The sequence below is a fragment of the Arachis stenosperma genome, chromosome 9, assembly GCF_014773155.1.
Source record: "Arachis stenosperma cultivar V10309 chromosome 9, arast.V10309.gnm1.PFL2, whole genome shotgun sequence".
NCBI classification, from domain to species: domain Eukaryota; kingdom Viridiplantae; phylum Streptophyta; class Magnoliopsida; order Fabales; family Fabaceae; genus Arachis; species Arachis stenosperma.
The window spans coordinates 157,839,968-157,852,404 of NC_080385.1; positions in this window are offsets into that span (position 1 = coordinate 157,839,968).

Genomic DNA, 12,437 nt, shown 5'->3' on the forward strand with positions numbered 1-12,437 from the left:
GGCAACATTTAACATTCCTGTCCGATTTACATTCTTGTACTATTATTTTCGAATTCAAAAGTCATTTGATCTAATTGAAGATATTTTATTGCTTTATTTAAATTCAATGCAAATCATTTTAAATTTAGTCAAAATTATTTTCAAAGTCTTTATTTATATTTTTCAGATTTTCTTAAATCTTGTTTAATTAAAGAGTCTTTGATGCATTTTTAGAAAATTGGTACTTGCAAAGAATAATAGATTTCGCTCCTAAAGTATTAAATATCGAACTATCATCAATTTACTAAAACTCAACAAAACAACATAAAAAGACCTAAACTTTGCAAAAAAAAAAAGACTAAGAAAATAATGAAAAAAAACCCATATAAATGTACTCGAGACAAACTTAAAAAATTATTAGGATAAAAATGTGTGAATATTTTTTTAATAGAATTTTTAACTTGTTAACTTCTATGAAACTTATATTTATAAACAATTTTAACCAATCCGATCCTTTCTTAACATATATTTTTAGCAATTATCTTGACACTTGTTTCGTTCGTGTATAACCGAGGTATGAGGGCTTCTTTGAGCAATTATTCAATTTTGACGGAGAGCTATATGTTGTTCTAGGAGAAGGATGAAACACATCGACAGTACAAAATACTGTAATAGGAGCACTTGCAAAAAGTATTCCGACACTCAAGTCAGAATAATATGTTAAGAAGATAATGTAAAGAAGAAATAAAGCGTGGTGTGTGACCTACCCTCTTTAAAGTTATTGACTCGTTTATATAAATGAGTGAAGTGTTAGCTTCCTTTTATTTGTTCCGATCTTTTGGTAATATTGTGGATACCGTTATTATTAATAACGGACTGTATATAATATTTGACTAATTTAAAACTATAATTGAATTGCATGTTTGAACTTTTCTACACTATAATCCTATTTCCGAGTTTATAAGTACACGTCAACACCAAAACTATTTATCCTTCCTATTTTCGATAAAAAAAATTTTCTTGACATTTTTTCAAGCATCATGTCGACAAAATTTCTTCAACAACATTTCATAACTATTAAAAGGATCACCATGTCAACCATATAATGAAGAATGAAAGAAAACAATTCTCAAAGAGATTGTAGGAACAAATATTACATATATGATTTTTTTTCTTATTATAAATTACTTACTTAGCAGTTAGCACATCTTCAGTGCTAAAATTAAAAAAATCATTAAATACTCTAATAACAAACCAATCCATTTGCTATAAAGTGGATGTTAACATACATATTTATATAATATATAAAACTACAAATATATTATTTTTCCTTTTTCGATATTTCTTCACTCTTTGAATCTGTATCAAGAACATTTCTGTTGCTATAAACCATTGGCAAATCATTCTATATAAAAATTTTTATTCTTTTGTATGAAGTTGTAAGAATCTCCTTATAAAATAAATTTTTAGGGTCTTTTATTTTAATATCTAAATTACTTAATTTATTTGTTAAAATAAGAAATTATATATTATTTATTTTTTAAAATAAATTAAACATAATATTAAACACATTATCACATTTATGATAATAAAAATGGAGAGCCTTACTTATTTTACTAGGATTTATGTTTGTTAGAAACAAGAGAGAAATCTAAAAAAAGTATTTTGTGTATTATTCAGGTTGATAAAAAATATAATGTACAAAGGGTATATATAGGTGCCAGAAGAATCAAAGTAATAAAAGCATAAAATCCTATAATTAATATACAAATATGCTATATAAATATAAATGATACTAACTGATCCAAAATGATTCTAATGATTCTCTTACATCCTCCCTCAAACTCAAGTGGGAGCTAAGGATACCATCTTGAGTTTGGATAACAAAGTCCGGAAACGAGTCGGGTGATGAGCTTTCGTGAAGATATCAATAGTCTGATCTAATGTTCCAACAGCAATGAGACGAACAACATCAATAAGGATACGTTGCCGAACAAAGTGACAATCAATCTCAATGTGTTTGGTGCGTTCAAGAAAGACATCATTATGGGCAATCTAAATAGCACTGAGGTTGTCACAAAAAACATCAGTAGGGGACAACTGAGGAGCACCCAAATCTTGGAGAAGCCAAGGAATTGACATAACTTCAGCAGTGATGTCAGCGAGGGCACGGTACTCAGCCTCTGTGCTTGATCGAGCAGTGAATGTTTGCTTCTTAGCACGCCAAGAAATGAGAGCGTCACCAAGAAACAAACAGTAACCAGTAGTAGAACGACGATCAGTGGGATCACCAGCCCAATCAGCATCAGAGTATGCCTGAAGGGACAAAGAGGAATGGGCAGAAAAATAAAGGCCATGAAATAGAGTGCATTTGATGTAGCGAAGAATGCGAAGAACTGCCGCATAGTGAGTAGTACGAGGAGCTGACAAGAACTGGCTAAGTACATTAACTGGATAGGTAATGTCTGGTCGGGTGACAGTTAAGTAGACGAGTCCTCCAACTAGCTTTCGATAAAGAGTAGGATTATCCAAAACAGTGCCATCCATAGGAGTAAATCGAACATTAGGCTCAAGAGGAGTAGACTCAGTGCGACTATCTGTAATTCCGACTCGAGTAAGAAGATCTGAAGCATATTTAGCTTGAGAGAGATAGATGTCATCATCGGTGGATATGACTTCTAGACCAAGAAAATAGCTGAGAGAACCAAGATCTTTCATCTCAAAAGTACGCTGAAGGGACGCCTTGAGACCAGAGATACCATCAGCATCATCTCGAGTAATGATCATGTCATCAACATACAGAAGTAGAAGAACAAGTCCACGTTCTCTTTTATGAATAAAGACAGCATTCTCATGAGGACTGCAAGTGAAGCCAAGACTGCATATGGTAGTGCTGAACTTGTCAAACCATTCACGAGGAGCTTGCTTAAGCCCATAAAGTGCCTTGCGAAGGAGACAAACTTTGCCAGAAGGACAAGAATAACCCGGAGGGGGTTTCATATAGACCTTTTGTTTCAAATCTTTATTAAGAAATGCATTCTTCACATTCATCTGACTGAGAGACCATTTTTTGACCGTAGCAATGGCAAGAAGAGCTTGAACAGATGTGGGACGAGCAACAGGAGCAAAAGTCTCTTCATAGTCAATACCATACTCTTGAGTACAACCCTGAGCAACCAATCGTGTCTTATAACGGTCAATAGAACCATCAGATTGAGTCTTGATCTTATATACCCATCTGCTTCTCACAACTTCCTGATTAGAAGGAGAATCAACCAAGTCCTAAGTGTGTGCTTTTTCAAGTGCCTGTATTTCTTCCTGCATTGCTTGTTGTCAATTTGGATTTGTGGAGGCTTCTCTGAATGACTTAGGTTCATGTTGATGAAGAATTGTAGAAAAATAATGATAATCAAGAAGATGAGGAGGTGGATTTCTCACCCTGGAACAGCGAGTGGAAGGAGGAGGCATGACGGTAGGAGTAGGAGCGTCGTCCGGTCTAGAATCATCAGAAAATAGAGAAGGAGGAAGAACAGGAGGCTGTGAAGGGTGACTCGAGATAGAACCTATAGAATCATCACTAGAAAAAAGATCAATATTGGGGTTAGTGAAAAAAGGTGACTGGGTATGAGGAATAGACTCAAAGAAGGAGAACCGAGAAAACATGTGATGCTCCCAGAAGACAACATGACGAGATATACGAATACGTTTAGAGACAGGATCCCAACAATGATAACGTTTGTGTTCAGTGCCATAACCAAGGAAACAACACATACGAGCCCGAGGTTCAAGTTTACTTTGTTCATGAGGCTAAAGAAGAACAAAACAGACACAATCAAAAACTCGAAGAGAATTATAATATGGGGAGGTACGATAAAGATGCTCAAAGGGAGTAACAATACCAAGAACAGAAGAAGGGAGTCTAATGATAACATGAACAATAGTAAGAACAGTTTCACCCCGAGTACGCTTAGGACACGAAGAAGGAATAAGCATTGCACGTACATAGTCAAAAATGTGACGGTGTTTGCATTCAGTTCGGTCATTTTGTTGAGACGTACTAGGGCAAGAAAACTCAGACATGGTACCCTGTTCTGCAAGAAAGATTAAGAGTTTGGAATCACGATATTCCATAGCATTATCACGGCAAAAAACCTTAATGACCTTAGAAAACTGAGTTTTAATCACAGTGAAAAAGTTAATATAAATATGAGGTAACTCATGGCGACTGGTCATCAATTAAACCCAAGTAAAGCGTGAATAATAATCAATGAAAACAACAAAGTATTGAGCTCCTCCCATAGAAGCAGTGGGAGCGGGACTCCAAACATCAGAGTGAATGAGATCAAAAGAAGAGCAAGCAAGAGAGGAATTATTATGAAAAGATAAAGCATGTTGTTTGGAAGTTTAACAAGAAATGCAATCAAAAGATTCATTAGGAACCTGACTCAAAATACCTTGAGATACAAGAGGACACAATTTTCCTAAGGAGCTGTGGACAAGACGTTGATGCCATAAGTGAAGAGTAGATGGAGAAGAAGCAACATAGAGATTTGGTACATGAGAAATATGAAAATTCTTGACTTCAAACAACCTTTCAACCTTACGTCCAGTCCCGATGACTTGTCCCGTCTGACGACCCTGTACACGACAACCAGAGATAGAAAAAGTGACATCAAAACCTAGATTAACAAGTTGACCAACATAAATAAGATTAAAGTTTAAGTTGGGAACAAAATAAGTATCAGGAAGATTAAGAATCAACTGAGAGATAGAACCCTTGTGTGTTGCGTGTAAGAGGGAACCATTAGTAGTATTGACAGAAGGTCCATTTGTAGTGGTAGACAGAGACGAGAAGAGATTACGCAATGGAGACATGTGATTAAAGCATCCCGAGTCAAAATACGGAGAGGAGAGAAAAACTTCAACTTTGGAGCCAAAAACAAGAAAACGGAGGCCAAAATCGAAAAGAGCTCACCAAAAAACCTTAGGGAGGATCCCACTGTGTGCCACGTTAGCAAAAAGGAAGACACGCCCGGCTTCGGACTGTAGAGAGGAGACACGCTGGCGCTGAGCTGGAACGCGGGTCGGAGCTGAGGGTCGGGTCTGGGCGCACGCGGGCGGGCCGCTGGGAGAGCTGCAGCACGACACGTGGAGGCTTGTGGAGCGTGCGATGTGCACAAAGATCCAATGGTTGTTGAAGCGTCTGGAAAGAGAGACAATGGGTGCGGCCAGCGAGGTTTCGGCCGCGCGTGGAGGCGCGTGCGGAGGTTTCAGACGGCGTAGCGGAGCTCCTTGAAAAGCTTGCAACGAGGAGAAGGCAAGGCTGGCGGCGGTGACAAACCAAGGCGTCGGAAAAAAGTCGAAAACTAAGGACAAAGTACTGCTGGTGAAACAAGATAAAAGAGTTAGAAACCAATTGTTTCTTGAAAAAAAAACAACCTAAACTCTTGATACCATGTTAGAAACAAGAGAGAAATATGAGAAAAGTGTTTTGTGTATTATTCAGATTGATCAAAAGTACAATGTACAAGGGATATATATAGGTGTCAGAAGAATAAAGTAATAAAAGCATATAATCCTATAATTAATATAAAGATATGTTATATAAATATAAACGATACTAACTGATCTAAAATAATTCTAATAATTCTCTAACAATGTCGTATCAATGTCGTATCGAAAATAAATTATTTATCAATATGTGATAATCTATTTAAAATAAAAAAAACAAAAATAAATTTAATACCTAATCGATTATCATCTGAAATTGGGCTCAAGATAACTCAATCCTTTGAGTTCTTGAATCTGAGAAATGATTCTCTAACTCAATCCTTTCAGTTTTTTTTATTATTGGTACTAAAAATAATTAATAAAAAATATGTAAAAATTTAAAAATTTTTATAAAAAATATACAAACCTAATTTATTTAAAATATTTATATAAAAATATTTTATATAAATATAATAATATAGGGTTTAATTGTAATATACTCACAGTGTAGAATATTTTATAAAATCGTACAATCACATTTATTTTTTTGGATAATTATTCATATAGTCAAAGTAAAGTAAAAAGTAGTTATTTTTATCGATATGTCGTTACGTGATTGGATGTACAGATAAAACTACTTTACACTGAAATTATATTAAAATTAAATTTATAATAAAAATATATTAACACAATAGAGAAAAGCTCTACATTCATGTAAAAAATATATAGATGTTATCCAAGTCTTTTTGGCTATACGCGCCTCCTCCGATCTCCAAATCGTTTGTGATTCATGCGCTACATATAACGTAAACTTTCTAAGACCTTTACTCAACGTAAATATTTTGCTGCAACCTACTCATTCTTCTTGTGTTATGGGCTTCGCCGTTCTCCTCTGCTCGCGTTTTCTTTCTTGTTCTTCTTCTTCTCTACTCGCGTTCTTCGTTATGGATCTGGATTGACTTCAACCTAATTAGCTTTGTCGTTCTTCTTCTTCTTTCTTCTTCGATCTGGATTTCTGAATTGAAACAATAAATTAATCAACTTCAAATCAGTTGAATGAGGTTATTACGTTGAGATAGCTAGAAAATGATTGCTGCATGCTATCACAATAATCTTAAACACTAAACAAAGTAAAAGGAGGCCACCAAACCGAACAACATTCATCTGGTGAATCAAAAATTACAAAGGCTACTGAATCGAACAATGTTCATGTGGTGAATAAATGGTGATCAACTTTCAATCAACAAAATAGTATTTCTCCTCCTCTTCCTCCTTCTTCTTCTTCTTTCAAATTCGCACATGTAGGTTCTTCTTCTTCTTCTTCTTCTTTTTTCGTTATAATCATCACCAACAACACCAACATTTTGTTCGGTTAAGTGGAGTTGCTCATTTTGATTCAATTGATTGTTAATGTGTTCAGTTGAGTCCTTGTGCATGCAGAAATGTTTTTCTTACCGATTGAATGCTTATCACGTTTATTTAGCACATGATTGGTGTTCGGTTCAGTGGTGTTGACCATTTCAGTTCACCTGATTGTACTCAGTGAACGAAACATAATCCATTATATGAAATCAAATTTAAAACACTTCTGTCTATAATTTAGATATTATCAATTCAATTCAAATTCAGAACACCTGCGTTCATCAATTCAATTTAATTTAACAATTACATTCTGTTACGGTGGGTAACCGGAGATTAATAAGATGGATGACGTTTGATGGCCCAAGTGTAAGAAGGAGGAGAACTCCGGGTGTGTCTGCAACTCGGGTGGCTCCGTCCGACTTGCTCGCGTGCAGGAATGGGGGTGGTACCTGCAAAGACACTCCAATGCTTAAGTTAGCAAGGGTGTGAGCAGGTCTAGAGAGTATTGGGCTTAGAAATACCTGATTGGTGTCAGTGTACTTATAGTGGTGAGCCAATAACCACCGTTGGTGTAGTGCCGTATCTTTAGGGTGTTAACCGTCCCATTATCTTGGGGAGGTTAAGATATGGCTTTATGAAGTGGTTAGAGAGATTTTCGGGGCGGTTACTCATTTGAATGAGTGTTTATCTGCCAGCTAATCTCATAACCGACTTCTTCATACTAAGTCGTGGTTGGTACCGACTTCTTAAGTGGAAGTCGGTGCTTCGCTAGGCTTAACCTATTGGATCAGGCATTTTGGTTGGACCTGGGCCCTTAGCATTGGGCCAGGGTATGAACAGTGCCCCTACTTGAGCCCAAGATCCTTTTAAGGCTTGGGTGCAAGTATTCAACTCGGGTTCGCAGCCGACTTTCACGGGTTTTGAAACCGACGTGATTTTCGCGACCTTTTGTTTCTGACAGTTACGTCAATTCAAGCGTCGTGTCCGTTGAGGGATCATTTAGGGATTGAGGGCTTTGGTAACGGTGCAGTCTCATTAATGACTGCCTCGTTTTTACCATTATGCCCCTCAGCCTATTTATAAATACTTTCCCTCTCTTTCGTTTTTCCGTTTCTGTAATCTTTCAAACTTTTCTTTTTCCCTGCTCGTGCTGCATTCTTGTGTTCGAAGATTCCCGTTCTTTCCAACCTTCGTTTCTTCGGATAAAGGTTAGTTTTGTTTCTTCTATGTCATGCTTCGCATTTGCATGTTTTGTTTTGTGAGTAGATAGGTCGACCTGTAGATTCTGGCTTCGCATCTCTCTTCTTTAGGGGCCGTGTTTTTTGATTTTTCTTTTTCTTTTTCTTTTTGTAGGTTTCTGCCATTTTTCTTTGTATAAAAAATGACTTCCGTAGATGTTCTTTCTTTGTGGGTTGATGACACTGTTCTTGGGGAGGAACCCCTGGTCGATGCTGAGTTTATCACTCATCTTCGTACTCATCACCGGCTCTGTACTTCGGAGGAGGACGAGCCAAAATATGAATTGATCACCCCGGGTCCTGAAGACCGGGTCTGTTTTGGGAGGGTTAATGAGGCAGTTCCTCATTTTTTCTTCATGTATGAATGTATGATCACCCGCTTGGGTGTTTTCCTTCCTTTCTCGGATTTTGAGATATCCGTTTTGCACCACTGTAAAGTTGTCCCTACTCAACTTCACCCCAATTCTTGGGGTTTTTTGAAGATCTACCAGTTTATTAGCCATGCACTGGACTTTCCGACCTCTTTGAGGATTTTCTTCTTTCTTTTCCATATGACCAAGCCCTTTAGTGGGCTAAACAACAAACAGCAGTGGGTATCCTTCCGAGCCATACAAGGTCGGAGGATTTTCACCCTTTTTGACGAATCTTTTCATGACTTCAAAAACTATTTTTTCAAAGTTCAAGCCGTAGAGGGTCACCATCCCTTTTTCCTGGATGAGCATTCCTCCCCTCGCTTTCCCCTTTATTGGTTGCCGGCCTCCCCTTGTGAAAAGTATGGTCCAGATGACCTGGACGAGGTGGAGGCGGCTATTGTGGGGTTTTTCCGAGAAGCGTGGGGGAGGTCCCCATACTTGGATACCAGAAAAATCCTTCAAGGAACGCCGACCTTTGTTCAAACTCAATTAGGTAGTGCATGCATTCTTGATTTCCGAGTTGTTTCTACCGACTTTGAACATTACCGACTTGAACATTACCGACTTATGACTGTTGGTCGTTTTTCTTGTAGATATGGCAAAGAAGAATGCTCAAGAGGCTTACCAAAGGGTCCAGGAGGCTAAGGCGAAGTCCCGGGCTAGATCGGGAGGTGCCAGGGCGATCACCTCTCCTCCTCCTCTTCCTCCTCCTCCTACAAATACTGGGACTCCCTCTCAACCTATTGTTATTTCTTCCTCAAGTTTGTCTCGACCACCCCCTTCTGCCCAAATTCTCTCCGAGCCAGAGAAGAAGAAACGCAAGACTTCAGAGTCTGGCCCTTCTTCTTTTGATGGTGGGGTTAAGGCGGATGCTTTGGCATTCGTCCGAAAGAACATCTATCCTTTTATAAATATGGATGATGTTTCTGTTCGAAACCACCTCACCACCATGGCCGAGGAGAGTTTTAGGACAGCGGGTGTTTGTGGCAAACTTTTGGACATTTTCGAGAAGACTCCCCTCTGCTCTTTGGGGGCATCCTCGAAGGTTGAGGAGTTGGAGGGGAGGATTCTTCTTTACGAAAAACATGAGAAGAAGTTGAAGGAGGAGAGAGATAAGTTGAAGAAGGAGAGGGATCACCTTAAGGAGGAGGAGGGTAAGCTGCGGGCTCAATGCACTTTGGAGGCGAATTTGAGGAAGACGGCACAAGACAGCTATCACAGTTTATTGTGGCCGTGAGGAAGGACTTACTGAATTCTCGGAACGCATACGCCGAGTTGGAGGACTCTATTGCCGATGGTGCCGAGGAGTCTTGGAGAATTTTCTTGGAACAAGTCAGAGTTATCGCTCCCGACTTGGATCTTTCTCCTCTACATCCTGACAAGGTAGTTATTGATGGCGCCATCGTGTATCCTCCTGTCCCCGAGGTTGTCTCTGAGTCAGATTTGAAGACTCGGGGGCAGAGGATTATTGAGTCTCCTCCTCGAGATCCTCCGAGTTCGTCCTCCGTTCCTCCGACTTCCTCTTCAGTTCCTCCTCCTGGTCCTGGTGGTGGTGGTTCCTCTACTCCTTTGAAGAAGTGATTTTTTATTTCTATGGCTATATGGGGGCCCAGCCTGTGGGTCCCCCCTTTTTTAAACTCATTTATTGTTGTTGGTTTGTGTGAACAATTTTTGGCCTTTTAAGGCCGTAAACAAAATGTTCTGTTCGGTGCCTTTTTTGGATAAGGGCTCTTTCAAACAAAGGTGAATGCCCCTTTTTTGGATAAGGGTTTTAAGTTACCTTTTTCGTGTATGCTTTTCTGGTTTTCCTGAATTCCCCTTAGCTTTTTCTTTGAAAACATTTTGTTTTTCGTTGAGGACTTTTTAGGCGTCCTTGAAGCTTCTCCTTAGGTTTTCCTATCTCTTTTTGTTATTCCTCATGCTCAGCTTTTGTTTTAGCGAGTTCTCATGACTTAGGTTATTTTTGCGATGCGTTTTTCCTGTACTCGGTTTTACACTTCGATCTATGGATCGAAGTATTTCCAAGTTTTCATACTCAGGATCTCGTTCCGACTTATGAGTCGGATTGTTTCCCGAGTTTTTACGATCAACTCATATAACCTCTTTACACCGACCTGTACCTCGTCGTTTTATCCTGACGACCATCTAGGTCGATTCATGGGATTTTCACGTTTTGTCGAGCTTAAGTCGGCGCGTTTCGTAGAAAGACTTAGAAAAATAAAGGAGGATATTTGTAAGAGATATTATAAATGAAAAAGATCTTTATTGATTGGGGAGGTACCTTCTTTCGCTACTAAGGGTTTTGATAGTCTGTTCCCTTAGTCTCTACTATGATGCCTCGTTAAAAACCCTTCTCCAGAAAAAACCCTTTTGGGAAAAAAATCATGAAGTTGGGAAAAGAGTACATCAGGGAGTAGAGTTCGCTTTTAACTATAGTACCTTTTTAAATTACAAGCATGCCACGACCTTGGTAGCTCAGTGCCATTTAGGTCGGTTATTTTATAATAACCTTTCCCTAACACTTCCTTGATCTTGTATGGCCCCTTCCAATTTGCGGCGAGCTTTCCTTCTCCTGATTTGTTGACTCCGATGTCGTTCCTGATTAGGACCAAGTCGTCTAGGGCAAATGTTCTTCGAATGACTTTCTTGTTGTACCTGGCAGTCATCCTTTGTTTTAATGCCGCTTCTTTTATTTGGGCCCCTTCTCGGACTTCGGGGAGCAAGTCGAGCTCCTCTTTGTGCCCCTGTATGTTTCCGACCTCGTCATGGAGAATTACCCTTGGGCTTTGCTCATTGATTTCTATTGGAATCATGGCTTCCACGCCGTAGACTAGTCGGAAGGGTGTTTCTCCCGTGGCGGATTGGGGAGTTGTCCTATAAGCCCATAGCACCTGAGGGAGCTCTTCAGCCCAAGCTCCCTTTGCTTCCTGTAGCCTCTTCTTGAGTCCTGCCAGTATGACCTTGTTAGCTGCCTCGGCTTGCCCATTGGCTTGTGGGTGCTCCACCGAGGTGAATTGGTGCTTGATTTTCAGACTGGCTACTAGACTTCTGAAGGTGGCATTGGTAAATTGAGTTCCATTGTCTGTGGTGATGGAATAAGGTATTCCATACCTCTTGATGATGTTTTTGTAGAGGAACCTGCGACTTCTTTGAGCGGTGATGGTGGCTAGTGGTTCGGCTTCTATCCACTTTGTGAAGTAGTCTATTCCTACGATTAAGTATTTGACTTGCCCTGGTGCTTGGGGAAAAGGACCTAGCAAATCCATTCCCCATTTTGCAAAGGGCCAGGGGGAAGTGATACTGATGAGCTCTTCTGGTGGAGCTACGTAGAAATTTGCATGCATCTGGCATGGTTGGCATTTTTTCACAAAGTCTGTGGCATCTTTCTGCAAGGTCGGCCAGTAGAATCCTGCTCGGATTACTTTCCTGGCGAGTGACCTTGCTCCTAGATGGTTCCCGCAGATCCCACTATGTACCTCCTCCAACACCTCGGTAGTTCTTGAGGTCGGTACGCACTTTAGTAATGGTGTTGATATCCCTCTTCTGTAAAGGACATTTCTCACCAAAGTATAATGTTGTGCTTCCCTTCGGATCTTTTTAGCCTCTTTTTCCTCTTTAGGGAGGATGTCGAATTTCAGGTATTTGACTAAGGGATTCATCCATCCGAGGTTTAAACCGACTACCTCAAGTGTCTCTTGTTTATCTTCTGTTTTTGCTACCGAGGGTTCTTGAAGGGTTTCTTGAATCAGGCTTCTGTTGTTTCCTCCTGGTTTGGTACTTGCTAATTTGGAGAGGGCGTCCGCTCTACTATTTAGATCCCGAGTTATGTGTTTGACCTCGGTTTCTGCGAAGCGCCCGAGGCGCTCCAAGGTTTTTTCCAAGTACCTTTTCATATTGGGGTCCTTTGCCTGATACTCTCCGCTTATTTGGGAGGTCACCACCTGTGAGTCGCTAT